The sequence below is a fragment of the Globicephala melas genome, chromosome 7 (assembly GCF_963455315.2).
Source record: "Globicephala melas chromosome 7, mGloMel1.2, whole genome shotgun sequence".
Lineage (NCBI taxonomy): Eukaryota > Metazoa > Chordata > Mammalia > Artiodactyla > Delphinidae > Globicephala > Globicephala melas.
In genome coordinates this window covers 8,200,988-8,210,797 of record NC_083320.1, presented here as the reverse complement: position 1 = coordinate 8,210,797, position 9,810 = coordinate 8,200,988, and the positions used below count along the sequence as shown (strand labels likewise).

The window sequence follows — 9,810 nt, the reverse complement described above, 5'->3', positions numbered from 1 at the left end:
ACAACAATATTTCACAATATAGTTAATAAAAAGTGTAAGCAGAGCAATGTGTCAAAAGTTGTGGCATCACCTCTGGAGCCAGAATGCTGGGCTCAAATCCTGACCCTGCCACTTTCTAACTGTGTGATATTCGGTATGTCACTTAACTTCTCTGTGCCTCAATTTCCTCCTTTGTAAAATGGGGATAATGACAATAATTACTGCTGAGAATTGTCTTATGGATTCAATGAGTTAAATAAACAAGGAACAATGCCTGGTAGAATGAGTACTCAATGAATGTTTACTATTATTATTATCTTTTCATTTCTACCTAAGAAATCCTGAGTACCATAAAATAAGCATGCTCACACCCAAGACATATGCTTCTGATGAGAAAGAAGTAAGAAACGATGAAATTCAATTCAGCAAAAAAGCAGAACTGATACAGAACCTATATTTGCCACCAAAGCTAGGGGTTTTGTGATTAAATCTGTGTTCGTTTAAAATAATTCTAGGCAAATAACATTGCTCACAGTTGGAAAATCATGAAAACATGTTTCTGTAAAGACCTGGAAGATCTTGTGATTAGTTTAGTATTTTGGTTGGAAAAATGGGATAGCAAAATTTAATATAATGGATTTATTAAACGAGCCACTGAAGGACTTTAAATACTCATTCTGAACTGCAAGAGGCTGAGGTAATATCTTATAAAGGGCGAAGAACAAGTAACAAAAGGATCTGACAAGAATAATAATTGTTGGGCTGATAAACTCTTAACAACACCCTTAATTTATCAGTATTTACCTGGACAAGCCAACTCTGACACCAATGACTGCGACGTCATTTTTAGCAAAAAATTCACTAAGACCAGTTTTTAGTTCAGCAACAGTTTTGTTGAAATTCAGGTTTCCAACAAATAGTTTGAAACTTACAGGTGGTTTAGCTGACATACAAAAAGGCAAAGAAAAAGAGAGAGAGAGAGAAAGAACTCAAAGAAACAGTTCAGAAAGAATGATGCTAAAAAAAATTTCCATTGAAGAATCTGGCATATTGTAACACCAGGCTGCAATTAAAATCCCTTTGTCCATCATTTGGGCTAACAGAGTTTTGGTTTTTGCCAATATGAAACTCTCCACGTGTCTCCTGTGCTCTAAAACGCAGCAAAGAAGTTACCTTCTAATTTCTGAATTTTGGTTTCAGGGGAAGCATTCTGTTTGGTCATTTCTTCCTTCTGGTTTATCAGGTGCTTTCTTCATAGGCTCTGTGGGCAAAAGCCAGAATACAAATTTTTGTTTCTTTGGGTTTTTGTAAAATAAATTTATTTATTTATTTTGGCTGTGTTGGGTCTTCGTTGCTGCACGGGCTTTCTCTAGTTGCTGCGTGCGGGGTCTACTCTTTGTCGTGGTGCGCGGGCTTCTCATTGCGGTGGCTTCTCTTGCTGTGGAGCACGGGCTCGAGGCACGTGGGCTTCAGTAGTTGTGGCACGCGAGCTCAGCAGTTGTGGCTCACAGGTTCTAGAGAGCAAGCTCAGTAGTCGTGGTGCACGGGCTTAATTGCTCCACGGCATGTGGGATCTTCCTGGACCAGGGCTCGAACCCGTGTCCCCTGAGTTGGCAGGCAGATTCTTAACCACTGCGCCACTAGGCAAGTCCCCAGAATATAGTATTTTTAATCGTCTGTCTGTGCCACTAAATGAGTAAAGTGGGAGCCTTTACACTGTCCACAAATGCCATACCTACACTGTGCCTATTCTCCACAAGATGCCTGGGTTAGGTCTGGTCAGAATACTTTTAATTGGATCTTTTTTTTCTATTTTGTGGTACGCGGGCCCTCACTGTTGTGGCCTCTCCCGTTGCGGAGCACAGGCTCTGGACGTGCAGGCTCAGCGGCCATGGCTCACGGGCCCAGCCACTCTGCAGCATGTGTGATCTTCCTGGACTGGGGCACGAACCCACGTCCCCTGCATCGGCAGGCGGACTCTCAACCACTGTGCCACCAGGGAAGCCCCAGAATACTTTTAAAAGCATTTATAAATTAATTAGGAAAAGTTCTTCAAGTTCCTAAAAGAACTTCAACAGGCCTGTCCCACGGCTTCGCTTATAACTCTAATTCCTTGATACTGGCTACCACTTAACAGAACTGGTTTAGGTCATTCTGACCTTCCTCTTCCTCACAGCCTTCGTCATCACCCTTATGGTCCTGCTCGTCTTCCTCTGCCCCCAGGGGAAAGGCTTTTCTCCCCCTGGCCCATGAAGGATACAGGGCTTCTTTTTCAGAATCTAAATGAAAACCCACCCAATCAATTACTGCCGCACAGACTTGTTAAGAATGAAAATGACAAGTTGTTCTTTCAGAGAAACTGCTCGTAAGTCTGACTGTATATACAAATCTAAGAAAAAAATTCGCTGTCATTTTAACCTTTTATTTGAAATAATTTAAAATGTATTATTGTATTTTCATAACAATGCTAAGAATTACTGCTTTGGAAGCAATACCATTTAAAATGTTACACAGACGCCATCAGGACAAAAAAATCACTCAGAGTGAAATCTGGGGGACAATTAACCTGCCTGGCTCATAAGCACAAGGAGAGAAAGACTGTACAATACTCAAAGAGAAAACTCTGATTCTGGTCATGTGGACAACAGAAGTCAAATGTCCACTGGGACTCCTCAAGCCAAGCCTGGAGAATCGGCCAGGGATGCCAAGGGTGGCATTTCCACAGAACCCTTTCGAGAGCCATGTGCAATGGCACGTAGGGCTGACCCCTGACAGCCACCAGCAGGGATGTCCCCAGAGGGGACTCTTTACATCCCTCAACCTGACACAACTCACAGTTCTTACCTTCATCCTCCTCAGGGTTCTCAAGTCCCTTCTCATGGTTCTCGAGCAGGGCACTCCTCCTGTCTTTTGGAACCTTGGCCCCTGTGGCTCCCTTCCTGCATGGTGATATTAATTTCTCAGCAAACATGGGAGCCAGAAACTTTTTTTTCTCGATTTTATTTCCTGGAGCAGTAGTAATCTTCCTACCATTTTTCTGAGGGACATCAACCTAGAGGAGGAAGAACAACAATGAAGAGATGTCTCCTCTGTGGCCAGGAGGCGACAGTCACATTGCACAGTCAGCAAGTGCAAGATCTGCTCAGGCCCACGTGTCAACGGCTGTGTTGATTTCTCCAGGATGAATTTCTCAGTGTGCAGTAAAAGAGCTCCCAGCACCAGAATTACCTGGCACGCTTGTCTAAGAAAAAAAGAGAAAAAGAAAATTCTTGTATTTCACTTAGAGCTTCGAAATCAGAATCTCTACAGGGAAGGATCTAGGTTTCTAAAAGTATGCAAGGAAAACATACCAAGTCAACGACTGTTCAGGTGGCTCAGTGTGTCTGTAGTGTCCCAACTCTCTGCATTCAAGTAAAACACCAAAGGTGAGGACCCCCACGCAGGCACCTAAAACATACACAGGAATGAGAGCCAGGCCCCCAAAACTGGACCTCGTGCTTCCTAATTACACCACAGATTCCTATCCCAGAGCTACTAAAAATTGGGCACAGTATTATAAAACTAAATGACTAAAGATGAAAATTTTAGCAGAACACTGAATGAAGTCTCGCCACGCTACTAAAAATTGGGCACAGTATTATAAAACTAAATGACTAAAGATGAAAATTTTAGCAGAACACTGAATGAAGTCTCGCCACATACAAAAGGAGAAAATGAAGAACTATGGGTGGTGGATGACCATGTGAAAACACAGCAAGAAGGAAGACATCTACACGCCAAGGAGAGAGGCCTCAGAAGTAACCGAATTGCCAACAACTTGATCCGACCTCCCGAACTGAGAGAAAGTAAATTTCTGTTGTTTCAGCCACCCACACATCTGTGATATTTTATTATGGCAGCCCCAGCAAAAACACAACTGGTGTGTGTGTGTATGTATATGTATGTGTGTATATAGACATACACACATACACACATACAGACCTCAACCCACATCACAGGAAGAGATGAGTCACTATAATATGTGATTAGCATTACTGGCTATGAACAATATTTACAGGCAAACAGATGAGGGACCAGTTCATCTGGCATAGGAATGACATGGGATCAGGGAAGGCACGTGAAAAAGACTAGGGTTTGAATTAAATAATTTCAACGAGCCCACAGTAGGGTATGGTTAGCCTAGAAGTTAATCTAACTGTGATACCACCACTATATGCTGCACCAATCAGAGTAAACGGTCACAGGCATCACATTTTAAAGAGGAATGACCAAAGGCTGCCAGTGTGAACAGTCTAGAACCATAACACATGCATCTCAGTTTAAGGAAAATATAATGTGACTACTCCTATTTTCCTCTGAGCTAACACAGTCTGGGTTCCGAAACAAAAGTTGCATTCACCAAGAATTTTTTGGCTCTGATTGGTATAGAGAGTTAATGCACTGTGTTGTGGACATCACAGTACAGTAGGTGCTCTCCTAACTACGTCTACTAACTATGTCCACTTAACTGTGTCACATTAAGCTAGTCTGTGGCTGGATTAAATGGCCATCTCAATTCCAAACAGGATTTACTAACTTGATGCCTATGAAATGCATGCGAAAAGCACATGCGGCTAATGGGCTTACTAAGTGGTACTCGGTACACCTAGAAGTTTCTGATCCTGTAAGCTGAACCGTATCCTTAATAAACCTGTCTTTTGTTCGCAAACCTATATATGACCATTGTAGTTGCAGTTTCAATTACATCATAAATGTCATATAAACCAATCAGATTAATGCAAAAAGTTATTGAACCTAGTAAAACAAAGTTGAACGCTTTGGACATACTCAATAAAGCTCAAATTAGGTGTGGGTGAGGAACCATAAAAGAATGGGGAAAACGATGTAAAAATGTAGGCGTCTGTTTTCGAATTGCTTTCCTAGCGTTTAAGTTTTGCTTTGTTTTAAAGAAACAAATTTTAAATTGCAAAAGATACACAATGGATATACTTTATACAAAGATAAGCTACCGCAACAGTGAACTCAAAGTCAAAGACAAAGCCTTAGCCCCATACCAAAAGATTGGCGATTGAATACCTATCTGTCTCTCCAAAAGAGCTGCTTGGGCGAAGACTGAGAAATGAACCAGAAAAGAGTAGAGGCTTTGGATTCGGCAGAACCAAATGCATAAGGCGGGTTCTGTCACTTATTATTTGTCACTTATTAGCTCATGAAACCATGAGCAAGTTAGTCAATGACTCTCTTTTCCTGTCTATAAAATGGAGCTAAGGATCCCTACCTAACGTGGTCACTGTGAGGATGAAATGAGATAGTGCATCAAGTCCTAGCACAGTGGCTGCACAGATGAAGCATTCAATATTCACTAACTGTGTACCCACTCACCCACCGCAATTCTTTTAGGGCCCAACTTAAACCTATCTACATTGGAATACTAATGCAGAGGCTCCCAGCCAGAAACAGAACATACTAGGGACCTAAATATTTGCCGAAAGGATAAATATGGAAACATATGTTTGGTGGACACACAAACTAATGGAATTGAAGGAAGCAATTTTAAGAATCAAGAGATTTTCTTTCAAACCGGTATTTCCAGGCAATCAAAATAACTTTTCAAACAAAGAACACTTTTGTATTCCCCAAATAAACTGCACTTAGTCACAATGTACTTTTCTTTTTGCATAACACTAATATTTAGTTTGCTAATACTTTGTTTGGAATTTTTACTTCTATGCTCCTGAGAGTGGTCTGTAACGTTCCTTTCTAAAAATGACCTTGTCAGACTTTGGTATTGAGTTTAGGGTGAGCTTGTGAAACTAGTTGGCAAATGTTCACAAAACCACTTTTCAGATCAAACAATGCAGTTTAACTGCTTTCCTCTGGATTTGGATTGTTGATATTAGTAAGTTACTGTGCTGCACACTGTACACATAGTTACCTCATCTCTACTGCCATTGTCCTTATCTTCTGATGTCTCATCTTCCCCATCTTCTATCTCCTCTGGGGAAAGGCTCATTTTCTTCAGTTCACCTTGATTTGTTTTCCTGCTTCAAATGGACAAGATTATTAGGCACATCACAGGGACTTCAACATTCCAGGCTATGCACCTTTTGCCTCTAGTATTCGTGTTAAGTTTCCATTTGCAATAAGTCCGTGTTAGGCCTCATCCTAGTTATTTTCATTTGGAATCTTTTACTCTCACCAGTTAATATCAAAATATATCGCACAGATAATTTTTGGTATATGTTTGTAGGCTAGGTCTCCCATACCTTCTCTTTTGCCACGATCTAGAAACGAAACTCCTCGAGGTAAAAAAGGAATTCCTCCCTTTTCCTCTCATTCGGCTCCCTTCACCATCGTTTTCAAGTAACTCTGATGCTCTTAAAAATTAGTAATTCCACCACCGACTGCTCAAACGGAAGCACACGGGACCAAAATAAAGCCCCCATAGCGTAACAAAATCAGTACCTACAATTCAAGTGTCTTTACCTCTCCAGACTGAGAACTCACTGTTAACTGGAGCAGCTTCCATCGCTACCCCCATCAAAATTAACAACACAAGTGAGTCTTAAGCCATGACCTTTAACCATCACTTCCCAAATTAACCCGCACAGTGTTGTCCCTGACGAGTACTCCTCCCCTTAAAGCTATCGCTGGTGTAGGGCCCCGCCCACTCAAAGCCCCGCGGGCCACCACGCGCGGCCACCTGCACTACACGCCTGGGAAAAGTCTGCAGCAGCCCGCAGGCGCCAACTGCCTGGCAGTGCCCTCCGAGCAGCCTCCCAGAACTCTAGGCCCAGGCAGAATACAGCACGGAAGAGAATGACGCCCTCGTGACTCCGCCTCGCCCAATCAGAGCCCGCGCTGCCTTTAGGCCAGTCCCGAGCCGCAATCCTGGGGGGGCGGGCAGTGCGCGAGCCTGGGGGCGGGGTCTCGAGCCGGGGCAGCAAGTGCTGCGCCTGCGCGCAGGGCGGACATTTTGGTTTGGGCGGGCCCGGGAGGCCCCCGAGTGGGTGAGGTGGGCGCTCGCTGTGAGTGCAGCGCTTCCGTGGAAAGAGGCGCGGGTTCCGCTACATGCGGGGACCCAGGGTCGGTTCCAGGCTTTCACATCCATTAATCCGGTTAAGCAGCCACCCCCTCATTGGGGTGTGCGTTAGTACTCTCGACATTTTCAGCCTAGAAAGAGGCACAGACCTTACAGCGCGAGGTGGAGCGGAGACCAGAAGCCGGCAGTCGGCCTCTTGACCCCGGGGAACCTTCCCTCGCTGCCCACCCGCGTCTGAAGCTGCCCTCAAAGCAGTTAGTGATAGTAGTAATGGTCACAGCTAAAACATTAATATCTGTTTTGTGCCAGGCCTTATACCGGTTGCTTTTCATACATTTTATCATGGACTTTTCAAAACAAATCTGTGACTTAGAATCGGTTACTGGTTTCCCAGGCTCACAGAGTGAGGTTAAGGAACTCGTCCGAAGCCATTGATTTGCATCCTCAATTACTTAATATGGTCTCTTATTTTCTTTGAATTAAGCCATCTTTAATATGTTGTCTCTTAACGACCATTAGCACCATTAGGCCCTGTAGTGGGATCAAAATTCTAGGAATAATACCCACATTGGGATTTGAAAATGAGCACTTTGGGTCATGTGTGTGTTTTTGAGGGGTGGGGAAGGGTGACCCTGAGTAAGGGGCCCTGCTTTTGTCCTAGCTTCAGAAAGTCCCAAATTGGGGAGGAAGAAGAGTGAGAAGAACGATTTGCCTACGTATTTTAGATTTGGTACTTGACTGAATATAGTAAAAGAATATTGACCAATAGGATTTATCTCTGGAATGCCAGATGGCGCAAGGTAAGTTAATAATGTCAAACTAAGAGACTAAAGGAAGAAAAATACATATCTTTTAGATAAACCTTATCTGAAAATGTAGAATATTTGATGGCAAAAAGTAAGAAGCATTCTTATTAAAAACTGTAATAAGAACTTGGAATATGAATGTCACTCTTAAGACACAGCAAGATTATGACAGAGCAAAAAAATTATGACAGATTTGGCCATGTTACAGTTTAAAACCTTTGGGTGCAAGAGTCTCTATAAACAAATTTAAAATATAAGGAACAAATTGGGAAGAAATATTTGTAACATATATAATAAAAAGTTAGTATCAGAGTATGAAAAACTACAATAAGAAAAAGGCAAACAGGGACTTTCCTGGTGGTCCAGTGGTTAAGACGCTGCGCTTCCAATGCATGGGGGGCTGATTCCATCCCTGGTTAGGGAACTAAGGTCCCACATGCCAAAAGTTAAAAAAAAAAAAAAAATCGGCAAACAAATATGGGCAAAGGATATGAAAAGTAGTTTTCAGAAGAAATTTAGATGGCACGAAAAGATAACGAAGAGATGCTCAGCTATACAACCACAGGGAAAATACCATTTAAAACAATAATACAATGCTATTTTGTATCATCAGATTAACAGAAATTAAAACATCAAACAAGTGTTTGGGGATTGTGGGGAAACTGGTGAGAAGGCAAATTGTTACTGTGGAGGAGGAAAAATATCTTTTTCCTCTACCTGTCTAAATTGTTAGCTGGGGCCCTGTGACAAAAGGCAGATTAGCAAGCGAAAAGCATACAGTTTGATGTGACACAGGAACCTTCATAAGGAAATGAAGACCTGAAGAGTGGGTTAAACCTGAGTGTTTTGCTAGATGTGATGAAGAGTAGAGGGTGTCACAAAATGTGAAAGTAAGGAAAGAAGTGTGAGGTAAGTGTGGTCTTGGTGTTCCTCAGTCTTGGAGAAAAGAATGCTTCTTTCCTCTGGGTAGAGGGAGAGCACCTCTCACGTGAGGGTCTTATGACCTGCTTCAGGGGAAGGTCAGAGTCCTCTCTGCACCTGCTGTGTTACCGATGCATTTGGCTTAAGATATTCAGTATGCCAAGGGGCTGTATTTTGGGGTAGCATATCCTGAACCCCCTCATTACAAACACCTGGAGAGAAATTTGGTGACTTCCTTTTGAGGTAAAAATTCTCCTTCCTTAAATTGAGGAATTCCACTTTTCTCACCTAGAGATAAGGGATCACGCTGCTGAAGATACAGATATGTGAATCTTTATTGCAAACTTAAAATTTATTATGGACATTTTCAAGCATACATTATTAAGTAGAATATAATTTAATGAATCCCTTTTTACCCATCACCTCAATCACTTCAGTATTTTTGCAATTCTTTTTTCAGCTATTCCCTGCCCCACTTTAGTTTTGCTCTCCCTCTCTCCCTTTTTTTTTTGGCTTGAGTATTTTAATGTGAATCCCAGGCATCCTATTATTTTGCCAGTAAACACTTTATTAAGTACTGATACAGGCTATCAGGATTAATATCATCTAATATCTAGTCTGTGTTCAGTTTTCTGTCTCAAAAATGCCTTTTTGCTGTTAGCGTGTTTGTTGTTTTTTGCTGTTAGCATGTTTTTTTGTTTTTTTTTTTTTTTTGCTGTACGCGGGCCTCTCATTGCTGTGGCCTCTCCCGCTGCGGAGCACAGGCTCCGGACGCGCAAGCTCAGCGGCCATGGCTCACGGGCCCAGCCGCTCCGCGGCATGTGGGATCTGCCCGGACCGGGGCACGAACCCGTGTCCCCTGCATCGGCAGGCGGACTCCCAACCACTACGCCACCAGGGAAGCCCTGTTAGCATGTTTGAATTAGGATTCAAACATTTACATGCATTACCTTTGGTTGATACATCTTTTAAATCTTTTTTACTTTGTAATAGAAACCTCCTTTTAAATACCATTTATCTGTTGAAGAAACCAGGCCATTTGTCTTATAGAATTTGTCCTTA

At 42.5% G+C, this 9,810-nt stretch overlaps 1 long non-coding RNA gene across 4 annotated transcripts; it reads right to left on the bottom strand.

Annotated features, from left to right (window-relative positions):
* Positions 1–701: 701 nt before the first annotated feature.
* On the bottom strand, positions 702–6,777 carry LOC115862773 (uncharacterized). 4 transcript variants are annotated; one of them, XR_004043282.3, is made up of 6 exons: positions 6,246–6,777; positions 5,915–6,020; positions 3,330–3,426; positions 3,010–3,220; positions 2,824–2,918; positions 702–1,240 (listed from the first exon to the last, which is right to left on the bottom strand). It is a non-coding gene; the product is annotated as an uncharacterized lncRNA (long non-coding RNA). The 4 variants fall into 4 exon arrangements; XR_009564507.2 differs by having other exon boundaries at positions 2,824–3,220; positions 5,915–6,023; XR_009564508.2 differs by having other exon boundaries at positions 2,824–3,220; positions 6,683–6,771.
* Between the last annotated feature and the right edge of the window lie 3,033 nt (positions 6,778–9,810).